Source organism: Magallana gigas, chromosome 9 (assembly GCF_963853765.1).
Source record: "Magallana gigas chromosome 9, xbMagGiga1.1, whole genome shotgun sequence".
NCBI lineage: Eukaryota > Metazoa > Mollusca > Bivalvia > Ostreida > Ostreidae > Magallana > Magallana gigas.
In genome coordinates this window covers 27,410,634-27,423,851 of record NC_088861.1, presented here as the reverse complement: position 1 = coordinate 27,423,851, position 13,218 = coordinate 27,410,634, and the positions used below count along the sequence as shown (strand labels likewise).

Genomic DNA, 13,218 nt, shown 5'->3' with positions numbered 1-13,218 from the left:
AAGGGATCGAATTATTAATAGCTAAATACAGATTATGGATATGAACTTTACTTAATTTCATTGAAATTTAAGCTTAAAATTATTTTCGTTCCATGTACCGGGTACAGGTTTGAAATGCAATTTTTTAAAGTAGATTTATTGGTGGTATAGTCCGTCCATAATGATTAGAAAAGAATTCTGGTTGCAAATTTTTCACAATGCCTTAACAAAACAAAAATGATTATCAATAGATAATGATTAACTTAAATTTTCTTTCAATAATAATGACATACGCAATGACAATAATTTCATGGTAATAAAGACTTGTATAATGTACAAAATTATGCATGAAGATTTATATTTTCAAAAGACCACTGTCCGACCCAATGGTACTTAAAATTTACACTGAAATATTTGCCCCATTCTATTTTTGCCTTCTATGCCCTAGCTAACTGTCAGAGGGTAAATTTAAGACGGGACAAATTCCAATGTCTCAAATTATCTCCCTTTTCACACGACTTTGTTTAGGCAAACTCAAGACAAGACAGAGTGAAACCGTTTGCAAGTGTTAGAGGGGCAAAGGAGAACATGGGAGAAAAATTAACCTGTATTACAGCATTCAGGCAAAACGTTATCATCAGTGAAAATAGAAACTTGTCAATGACTATGCACCTATATTCACAAATCGTAGCTCCTTACAAAATGGTGATACTTGTCAATTTCAGGTTGTATGAGACAGACTGTCGATATTAATGTGAATTAAGGTACATTACCATTAAAATACTTTCACCGGTTTAATATTTTCAAATTTTACAATACTTAACCCAAAAAATTTTTGGAGAGGTAAAAATTTATCAAAATTCCTGACGGGATTTGAAACTCATGACTTACAGATTCGTATTCAATGCTCTAACCCATTGCGCTAAGCTATTAGGTGACAACTTTGGGAAAGAAACTATTTTATTTTTCAACTACACATCATTTTATTGGGGTTTTTTTCGATAAATATAAATTTCGATATGTCACAACATGGAAGTGCCCCTACCACCTTCAGCCCACAGCGAAATTTTCCTCGGGGCAACACTGACTCTCAATCTTTGTAACTAATAAATTTATACAATTAACTACGGTACAATACTTATGCTGCTAATCTAATAGAATTGTTGAGCAATTTTAGTGCCCCAACAATACAATAATAATGCATAAGCACTATACAAAGTAGACATCTAAGGTTACCATATATAAGATATATATATAGATTGACTTTTTTTCATCTAGCTATAGAGCTTAAACAGTGATAAATATAAATTTTGCACATATGCAGCAAATTGCTTAATTAGGAAGAACAGAATATCAATCATAAAAGTAAAACCATACTTACTCATAAAAGATATTTTTAAAAAAATCTTGATGGAAAAAAAACACAACATTTTTTCACTGTTAATTTTCACTATACCAGAAATACTATAGCTGGTACATGCCCTGGCTATAGCTCAATCTCTCTCGGGTCTTAACATTAAACAAAAAAAAAAGAAGAAAGAGATGGATCACTTACACAGAAAGCTAGCAGTCTCCGAGAGGCATATTAAAACAGACGATTTCATTGTTCCCACTGTACATATACCGCTGGAGACTCGAAGGCAAAGTTTGAATGAATAGGAAGCCAAATTGATGTTAACAGTATCCTTGCTAATCTAAATATGATTCAATGTAATTAAGCCCATGCCTCCCCATTACAAATCACATTATTGGCTATCATTGCAAGATCAATACTGTGAAAAACTGCGTGGAGCTGCAGCCAAGCTTCCCTATAGAGTCCCGCGGAATAATGTCACACACACTGGAAAACAAGGCAATCACTACATCTCTTTGAAGTTTGCACCAATGGAAGAAGCTTATGATAGTTGCTTGAGTAGAAAAAATAAAAATGGTAGGGTGGGCTAAATAAAAGATACTATCCAAAATGCAAGAGACTAAATAATTTTTTTAAAAAAAAACAACAATAGGGAGAGATGATCATAAAATCCAGGAAAAGTACTTAAAATGTATATTTGCGTCACTAATATACAAATATATTATGATTTATTATATAAATATCTAAATATTAGTAGCTGAATGGTACATATTTATGGACATAGCAAAAGGAGAGAGAGAGAGAGAGAGAGAGAGAGAGAGAGAGAGAGAGAGAGAGATTTTACAAACTTGGTATTCTTCCAAAGAAATGAGATAGTTTTGAAACTTAACCACGCTTAATTCAGGGTATAGATGTGCGACTATGAGCTAGTTTGTCTAGGGTATAATGTTCAAGGTTAAATACATCTTCATTTATGTTTTGTTTGAAATAAGAAGATCACCCAAAGCTATCTGTTTTGATCATCAAATATAGGTAGCATTGGATAATCCCAAACATTTATCAATTCACCGAATTACGTTTTAATCAAAGGATCGACTGTACGATAGTTGAAAACCAATCATTTCAAAACCATTTATTACCTTCTTACCTTTATTATCTGCGCTGAACTTCTTATTACAGATTTTAAAAAGTTTGAATTTTCAAAATAATTTTTTTTAGCCCCCTCCCCCTTCCACTAGCATTACATAGGACTACTTGCACTGTGTATGCATATAATCATAGTATTTTTTATTATTGCTCGTTAGAATCAAAGAGATTAGATTTATCACTCAGATATTTCATCATAAAATTTGATAAGCAATATATTTTTACCCCAGCTCCTCAGAATCTCATGTTGAATCTCATGACCCAGTGAGCTTCAAGTGTTTCTCATAGATTAAGTATAATTATTATATTGATATTACTTATCATGTAAACCAGGGACAATGCCAATATAACTCTTAAGGTCAGACGACACGTTCCTCAATTTTAGATAACTTTTTCCAGGAATTTGTTAATGGTTTACTACTACTTTGACAAGCTTTCTTGCAAAAAATTAAGGTACCTTACCAGGAATTTCTGCAAAATACTAGAGTATGCAATTTCCTATATAATCTTCTTGAAAATACACTTGAATTGCTGATATAAAAATAAATACATATACAGCACAGCAAATTTCATTATATAAGAATTATATATCCGCCGGGGCGAGGTTTTGAACTCACGACCTCTAGAACCTATACACTTCTGGTAGTGTGCGGCCAAGGTTCTAACCACTCGACCATCTAGACACGTAACCAAATTCAAGTAAATTTTTAACATTTTTAAAGTAATTATAAAATTAATATTTTTTATTGGAAATCTTTATTACGAGGAGATAGAAAAAAGATTCTCGAGGAACGTGTCGTCTGACCTTAATATACCAACATGAAAAAAAAGAAATGGGGGAAGGGGGGAGGCCAGATAGTATAACAGTATTCAATCAGGTCAAATTGCCCGACTGCTGATAAAGTACCTTTACAACTTCAGATATTTTTATTCATGCACCATCAGAGCCTTTAATATTTTTTTCATGAAATAAAATTATTAGCAGATCTTTTTCAAATATATAATTTTTGTGCCATTTTTGGAAGCATTCAAAAATTTTCTTAACTATAACCTACCAACCCAAAGTTTAAAAAATTACGGAGGCTGTCAGTGGTCAACAACAAATAAATTAAACATCAGATCTTCGGAAAGTTTTTAGATATTAATCTTTCTTAGTTAATATACACTTTATCATTAATTTTAGTTCTAAATAGTATTAATTAAGAAAAAATACATTAGCAATTATTTTAGATTTAAAATTTGAGCATTTGAGCATAACTTTAAACAGAGCTCTTTTCTTTAGGAGATTAAAATAGTCTAAAAATGGCTTTATCATCCAGCCCTCTTAAAGGAGAAGGCTGTATAAAGGGAGGAGGCAAAGAAAAATCTAAGGTCAGGCCTTACTAATACAAAAAGAAAATGACTAAGGTCCCATATTTCAATCAATCAGTGATATTTGAACCATTTTAACACGACCCTGGACTTTCGGTAGGATGTAACCATCCATTTCTTGCATCACAACAAGTTAAAATGACGCTGGTTTCAAGCGAACTACACACCGATTGGTAGTCTTAGCTCAAATCTTGTTGATTTCAAAGAGCCATAGCTGTAATGCCAGCAATGAAATAGACAGGCCTACGTCACAATGCAGTTTGACACATCTACCCAAAGTCCAAGCTCTTGTTAAAATGGTTCTATTACATGTAGCGATGAAATTCTCTATTCAGATTGAAAACGAATGAAAATAGAGTTAAAAAAGCAGGTACAGGGTAATTGATAATTCAATTGGTCTGACCATCATTACTAAAAATATAACTACACCTGGTAGTCATTATAAGAGAATACTGTATACAGGGCTATATTTTCGCCCCGTGTTATTTTCGCCCTTCATCTGGCTGACTTGCATATCATTTCGCGCCGTCTTGAATTCGCCCAGACAAAGTTGTGTTTACAGATGGAGAATAGGAATATTGTAATTCGTCCAGTCTTAAATTCACCCGCTGTCAATGATGGCGAAAGGGAGCGAAAATAAAATGGGGGCGAATATTTCCCCGTATACAGTAGTGGTAATTATTCCTCTGAGTTTATACCCATGTTGACTATTCAACATCACAATTAGACCCCTCATTCTCCCGCCTTTAAACTCCATCCCTCTCCCCTACTCAAAATGTCACAACCTTGGCATCATTTAAGATTTCACAACCTTTGACCTTTTGACCTGAATTAAATCATCAAAATTAAGTTACTTACTTGTTAAAGGTTGATCTGGATGAAACACCACCTTTTTTATGGCCATTAGATCTAGAAGGAAAAAAAAAAAAACATTTGAGAGAAAATTTTACTTAATGAGTTGGCAACTATCAAATAGGTAAATTGAAATTCAACATCTGCTGAACTCCCACAGCGTTATTATCCATAAATTTTGTGATCAAATGGATATAAGCACATATCAATTTTCAACACTCAGGAAAACTCAAGATAAAACATTCATGTTCGTGCGGAGACCATTATGCAACTGACCAATAATTAGAAAGCAATATTTAAGCTAGCTCCCACAGTATACACTGTGTCTTTTTTGCAGAAGGCCCGGTCTGTTCCCCGAGTAAAGTACAATTTACGACGGTCTGCAATCAATAATTCTTTTCTACGATACACAACTGCTAAGTCTGAGATGTACAAACTCCTTGGTTAAAATTCTTACATAGACCCCAATTTGTTCCCGGGCGTTGAAGCTTTGACAACTTGAGATAACCCTTGACTCGTAATGAATTAAGTCGTATCAATTAACGCACCCTGTATAAAACAGAATAATTCGGTATGCGACAGCTTTACAAGCATCTGATTGTCTTGGAAGAAAAAAAATTTGGCAATCATCATGATGGCAATAGCAGTAAATGTGTTAGAAATTCATTTTTCATGCTGTTAGATTTCCCCTGGCTAAAATGAATAAAACATTAGCAAGCTACCACATTAAGACAAGGGGCTGCTAACCGCAAGCAAGCCACAGGTGAAAACCAAAACTTGATCAGCAAGAGTGTTAAATAAAGGCCAGCTTCCTATATGCCAAATGTTTAAGTCATTAATTTGTATCAAACAACCACCAATATATCAAGTATTGAGAAGGGTTTTTTCATATTACTATAGCTTTTCTTGATTACTTTAAAATATTCAGTTCAATGTTACCAACATTTTTTTTTTTATTAATCTAATTCATTTTTTCAGGGTTTTTTTTTACCAAAATGCAATATGTTCTGGATGGAATTTATTCTACGCAAAACATTAAGTGCGCGTTCCATGCTGTTGAGCTAAAAGAATTTAATGGATGCGTAAACCCTCTTTAGTTATGCTGTATTAATCCCTTCTTCATTCTATCAAAATTGTCTCTTCTAATTTCATACACGCAATCTCGACATCATTTCATATGTACGTTACATAATCAGCTAAATATAAATATCTTAGGTATAGAATATATAAACAATGCTTTAAATCAAGTTGTAACTTGATATGTTGTTGTTCATATCAATTCAATGAAATTCTTGCACTGATTTTTCTATATTTTGAAAAGAGGGCCTAATATGGCTTTTGAATTGGTAATATTGACTTTTTCGTTAAATCGGTCGATCGATTGAGTACTACAAATACCTCGCATTGTTAATTTCAGTACCTATAGTAAATAGGCTACACATGTATGTATATACACTCTCAGAAATTATAGTAACAATATAATTTTTTTTTTTAAATTGTTATTTGACAGGTAGCTTTTAAAATTCTATTCTTTGACTTTTTTCTAAATAAGAAATTAAATCAAAAATATGTTTGTGATTAAAAATATAGGTTCAAGATTTAAAACAAAAAAATATGACTGCATATATTGGCCAAAATTTGTACCTTAATTGACTCAAATATGCCCTCAGTAAATAAATTAATAGATTAAAAAAACGGCGAACGAAATTGTTTTGTTTGGAATTCAACAAAAAATTGCGAGTTTAAGAATTATGTTTGTAAAAAACTAAAACATGAAAAAACGCATAAAAATGCATATCAGTATGTCATAGTCCCGATTTCAGAAATCTTTAAAAAGTTAATTATTTTGATGGAGAGGATTCGAACTTAATGAAACTGCATGGATTGATTTCAGAAAAAATGTTCATTTAACCATAAATTGGGCACATTAATCCACAGAAAAAGCTATTTGGCTATCATATGACGCATATATAGCCTCACAACAAAAGCTTTTTTTTCCTTTTCTTTAATGATTTTGTGCAGTGACAATATCAGATCAATGGAAATTCACTTTTTATCTGTTCAACACACATGAACTGAACTGAACTGCAACAGTCAGTTAATTACTAGTAACTTTCCAGATCATGTGCAATACACAAAGAATTGATATCCCTATTTTAATTAAAAGCGAGGAGCGCATCCTTTGCAAATTTTAAAATACTGCTTTTATTATTTTTCTTGAGAGTTGTAAACTATCTATGAAATTAAAACAAACGTTCGGTAGTTCCGATTTTATATCTTTGCGATTTGATATGCAACGGCAGAGTCGCAGATATATGTACATGTGCACTCACATATAAGGAATCAAGACGACTCTAAAGTGACATTATAAGCAGATCGAGAGAATTCCTAAAGGATGACACGAGGCAACTTTTTCAGAATTTCGACGATAATCTACCAGGAAAGTAATATTAAGCCATGCAATTAAAGTAAATCAAAATGTCTTTGTTATCCCTACTGCATTAATTGCCAACTAGATTGAATCCAGTAGATTAAAAATCATTTTCTTTTATTAATATACCATATGTGTATTGCAACATTTGGTTCTGACAGCAGCTTTTTAAGAAATTTATCCTCGGTCATCATATCAATCTACCCATGCAGTAATTGAATGAGATTTTTTGTATAGAACAAAAAGGGAAATTGATGTGATGTGATTAGTGAAATTTAGTTAAATTAAAGTAAAACCTGTTACCTTTTTTTTTTTTTAAATTCAAATCATTTAACCTTTTTTTTTTTTTAAATTCAAATCATTTAACAAGTGCATGTTTCTATTTAATATAAAGATTATTAAAAGATTGCTAAAAATTTTAAAGTTTATAGTTCCTGATTAGTTACTGTAATAATATACTTTAATTTAAAGAATGAAATTTAACATATTAAATTACACATCTCTATTGCATGAACATACACATATCACATATTAATTAAACACATGTAGTAACATATATATGGAATAAATAAAATTTGATGCACAGATAGTACACTGTTATTGTATATATAAATTTAACCTCAAATATTGAAAAAAAAATATCTAGATTATAAATTAAGGCAAGCTCAAATAAATATCAATAATGTACAACAAAAGTATTTCATTCATGTAACAGAAGAGAGCAATTGTTGTGACACTCAAATTCATACAGAGCAACCAAGCAGCAAATAGCGAATAAATCGAATGTATAGCTTTAATACAGTGACGGTGCAAGGTGCCCCCCAGAAACAAGAGACTGCCTGCAACATATGGCCCGTATATTGAGCAAGTCCTTACCCACAAAATAAACACAGGTCCCGGCGGGATGATAAATCAGCAATAAAGTTATTGCTGAGGCTTTAGATATACCATAACCATTAAAGCCCTCAAATATACATTTATTATTATACTGTCTTAATGACTAATTTCATTATTGCTAAGGCTTTAGATACCATTAAATCCCTCAAATATACATTTATTATCATACTGTGACTTATTTCATTATTGCTGAGGCTTTAGAATTTACCATTAAATCCCTCAAATATTCACTAATTATATATCATACTGTCTTAACGACTAATTTTAAATTCACTTATTTTTATATATTGGTGAGAACCTCCATCAAGTTACGTACTTGTGCATTTCCCGAATGACTACGAAAATTTGGCATTTTGACTGCGCTTATAGTTACTATTAAGCTTATACAAAACAGACTCATTGGTTTTCCTTCACAGATGATTGAAAGGCTTAATCTTTTCTTCTTCTTTTTTTTGCAAATCAATGCAGCTCAACGTACATGCTTTATTCCTAAAAAAAAAACCTGTCTAAATCTCATTGTTTATACATACAAATATACTCTTAGGTATTAAGCATGGAAATACAAAAAACCTCCAAAACTTGCGCAATATGCATTTCAGGAAGTCAATATGTTTGCATGGGCTTAGAAAGAAAACCATGGGCTAAGACAATTGGATAATTTAAAGACAGGGGAACATCTGAGCTTGATTAGGTCTGTTAAATTCATGTGATCAATTGCAAAAAGCTTTACTTCGTTTTTGTGAGTGTCAACTAGTGAAATTTAAGTCTTCAACGTCTGGTATTCTAAGATTGAAGATTAAGGAAGAATATTACATTGTACTTTAATAAATATAACTTTTCTCTAGCTGCGTTAAATGGAAAACACAAGATTCTTAAAAATTAAAATTTCTTGACTCAGATTAAATTGTTCTAGCTAAGACAAAAAACAATCCTTGTTTTTCATATCTTAAAAATTTATATCACTGGGATAAATATGATTGCCTATCTTATTGCACTGACAAGCCATTCTTTAAGCCATTATTACTCTCAAGTTCATTTGATTATTAAATGCTTTCTAGCTGTGTTGGTTTATATGAGATGTTTGAAACAGAAGGTATGCATGTACATGTATTTTGTTTTTGTATATTGCCTGTGTGATGGTCAGACCAGTTTGAATATTGGCACCAGATAGCTCTGTCAGTTGGTAGAGCCCCTGACTAGAGATTTAGGGGGCCGGGTTCGAATCCTGGTCTGGTCCGTCATTTAATTTCTCCCATCCCTTTACACCTGTGACCCAAGTATTCCCACATAAACCAACAAAGAAAACATTTCATTGTTTAAATATTATGAAACAAAGCTATATAATTTACCAGCTTACATGATCAATACAACCTTGAATTTGATAGATGACCTTTATAACTTTGCCCGGTCATTTAGATCTCCGACCTTGACAATTAAAGCTGAGCACCACTTGTCAAGCAGCCACCGTCACACAGGTCTATATAAATCCTTTCATTTCTTTACAGTCCCAATTGCAAACCTGCAACTTGTGGCTGACATATTACCGGTAAGTATTCCTTTCATGGTCTTAATATTTTATGCATTTATTCCTAATTTTATGGGTATAATCTGTATGTAAATAATGCATTGACCCGTTTCTTCCCCTGGGGAAGGGGGGGGGGGGTAGCCTAAGTACATGTGGTAAGTATTCTGCTATTTAATATAAAACTCCACTAATACCTTTGTTACTGGCCTGGAATTATAATACTATCAACTATAGTTATAATACTTAGTCAAGCTCCACTTTAGATCTCAGTCTCACTTTCGACTACCTAATATGCAAAAGCAAGAATTAGGTCAAAAGGGAGCTTTATAAAACTTATTAGAGTTTTCAGGGCCCCCGGACCTGGAGTTACAGTACTCTACATCCAATCCTAACAACTCTAGATGATCAAGGGCTTCATTCAAGCTATAGTTCATCAAATTTCTTTTAAAGTGAATTTCCATCTCCTCTTTGTGAGGGATATTAATGAAATGAGGCATGTAAATTGTATTACTGAGAATCTTGATGTCTCCCCATCAAGACTGCACTCAGGATTTCTGTTCTGTCTGATGGTCCATGTCATTTTCTTCCTTTGCTAATTATATATGGAGATACTAGAAGATGGGAGTCACGTTGGGAAGGGGGGGGGGTGACATGAGAGGAAAAAGGTAGGATGAGGCGAGAGGGAAAAGGAGGATGAGGGTGAAAGGGAGAATAAGGGGTGTGTGAAAAGGGGAGGGGTGAGGTGAAAGGGAAAAAGAGAGGGGTGAGTTATTTGAATATAAAGGGAGGAAAAGGGAGGGGGTTATGTGAAAGGGGAATTCAAAAAATGGAAAGGGGGGTGTTAAAATAAAAATGAATGGGAAAAAAGGGGGATTATTAGAACAGCCCTAGATGACAGAAAAAAGTTTGTTGTTCTTCATCAGATAGGTCCTAGTAAACTAGCCCTCCTCCTTTTGATCAATATCTTTATGGAAAGTACTTGAAATAATCATTTCTGATACAAACCACATGTTGCTTAAGTTACCAGCCTAAGTCAATCAATGTCATTGGCCATGGTTTTACACTCAGATCAATTGCTTGACTCTCGATCACCAGCAAAACATTTTACGCCATGTACATTTATACTATAATGTACATTGTGTTTACAATTTAATCAATTCTTACATTATTAAAATCTGTCCATCCAACTGACATTAATTCTGTTTACAAACTGCTTCAGAGAATTCAGCAGCAGCAGCTGACTGTTCTAAAATTTGATGAATAAATTCAAAATAATATGTATAATACGTATATGCGTGTACATGTAAATTAACATTTTGAACAAACAGAATATATTCTGAAAATAAAAAATCAATAGGAGTTTTGCAGTATTTAGAATCAATTTATATTAATTGGTATCTAAGGGGGCGGAAAATGCATGCATGATTGATTACCATTCATACAATTGCCAAAATATGTAACATATGCAACATGATCATGCTCACTCCTCCATGGCACTTGATCCTACCTCTATCTTTTTAGAGGTCCGTGTTGCTCTGCTTTGAATTTGTTTTCATTTTATGGATTTTTGAGATGATTCAGACAGTTTGTTATTGTCATTTTTCATTTGGAAATTACAGATAGAATTGATTGATGACATATGCCTGCTTGAATTTTCATATCTTAAAATTGCACCAAATTTTTGCAATCCTTTGATATTGGGTTTCTTTTCTTCTGCATATTACACTTTGTATTATAAAATATTTGACACTTTAAAACTTATCTAAAATCAATGTATCTAGAAGAATTATTTACATGTATATAGCTTTATATGACATCTTTTTGTGAATAACATATACTTGAATTAATAAGATTTTGAGTGCACAAATTGGATCCGGAAAACTAACAAATTGTGATATCAAATTGTGATAATAATTGAGAGCTGTGATAGATATATTATACTACTGTCTTCAAACCTTCTGAATCCAAAATCAATGGTGTATTAGGATGCATACAGTACATGCACTGTGTTAGTATATACTCTCATATCTATAAATGATATCATCAAAATATTCATATTGATAAGAATATGAATATATACATCATGGACAACTCAAAAGTGTCTTGTCTGTTCGAAAAATGTACGGAACATTATGAAAGGGACAAAAATTTTTATACATGGTCTTTTCAAACTGTTCAACTGAACATTGTAACGTAATACCAATATGCATGCATGCATGGTCTTTTCATTTAATTACTATTCAGCTGAACATTATACTGTAATACCAATATGGTTGACCATTGATGTATATAGAATGACAAAGGTCAATTCAACGATGACCTCCAGGGAATACATGATCAGCCAGCCACCAATCAATCAATGCTCCTCTCTGGGAGGGACATGAATATGTATGAGCAAAATGTGTCATGAATATGCAATAGCATACTGTCCCTTGGGTACAGAGATTTATTGGTTAAAAAAAAGAAAGATCATTTGAGGTATTTTAAAGTTGCCATTAATATGTTGAGTCAAGAAAGTCAAGAAAAAAATGGAAACAGGTTACATGTACTAGATATAAATTACAAAGATGATACTGTCGATTCTATTTTATTTTCTCGCGATTTGAAACAAAAATGCAGAACCGCGGATATAAGTACTCGCATAAAATTGGGAAGGAATTTACAGTACATATATTAATATTTTTTTCAATGTTTGCTCAATATATACTTCTCGATCATCTCATGCAAACAACCACCACTATACAATTTGTACAATGAATACTCAGTTATACCTATAAGAACAAGAGACAAATGATCTGATTGGTTTATTAAATATTATCATTATTAATTTCATTCGATAAGATTTATTTTTATAATTTTAAGATAATATATATATGAGACCAAGATTGACCTCATTATGTAGGTGTGAATTTGCCAGATTATTTAAAAGAATGTTCACTGTAAGCATGAATGTTTTACTCAGTTACATATAAATGATTTTAGGGATTTATAGGGGGAACGCAGCAGAGATTTTTGCTCAAAAATTGCTAATTTTTGCGACTTTTTTGGCACTCAATTTTAGATGTCATTTTTTTTCTTTTTGGTAATATTCCTCCACCCCTTCCCTTTATAAAATTCTACTATGCTGTCTTAATTGGTATTAAACTATAGATATGTTCATTCTAATTTAATTTATATGCCTTATAAGGTCTTTGAGCCCAATCATGATCCGGCTTCCACATGCAGGTATATGCAGTTGAATGAATTTATTCTTTAATCTTATCATCGATGTTCCATCTGCCTGTTACCAACAATTTTTTTTATACCAGAAAGTTCAGCTGTATTCATGCAAGGAGGCTGGGAGGGAAAGGGTCAAATAACACATAGAACCATTTTAACAAGACCTTGGACTTTCGGTTGGACGTAGCTATCTATTGGTTGCATCAAAACAATTTAAAAATGACGTGGTTTAAAGCGAAATATACACCGATTGCGTAGTCTTAGCTCAAAAGCCAGAAAAATCTTGTTGATTTCACAGAGCTATGACTGAGTAGCCAGCAATGAAATAGACAGGCCTACGTCACATTGCTGTTTGACACAACTACCCAAAGTCCAAGCCCTTAATTTGTTAAATTGGTTCTACATCCATCAGATTTCTACCTTTAATATTAAAAAATAATTTGT

At 32.5% G+C, this 13,218-nt stretch overlaps 1 protein-coding gene across 7 annotated transcripts in view; it reads right to left on the bottom strand.

The window, feature by feature from the left end:
- The window catches only part of LOC105339407 (dorsal-ventral patterning tolloid-like protein 1), a 61,005-nt gene that overhangs the window by 42,341 nt on the left and 5,446 nt on the right, over positions 1–13,218 (bottom strand). For 5 of the 7 annotated variants that reach the window (XM_034477835.2, XM_011444934.4, XM_011444979.4 and 2 more), the window contains exon 3: positions 4,709–4,759. The gene's annotated coding sequence lies outside the window, so the exon portion shown is untranslated. Of the gene's footprint in view, positions 1–1,534; positions 1,770–4,708; positions 4,760–4,978; positions 5,074–13,218 lie in introns of those variants that run through there. The other 2 variants (XM_020071798.3, XM_011444967.4) reach the window with 2 other exon arrangements.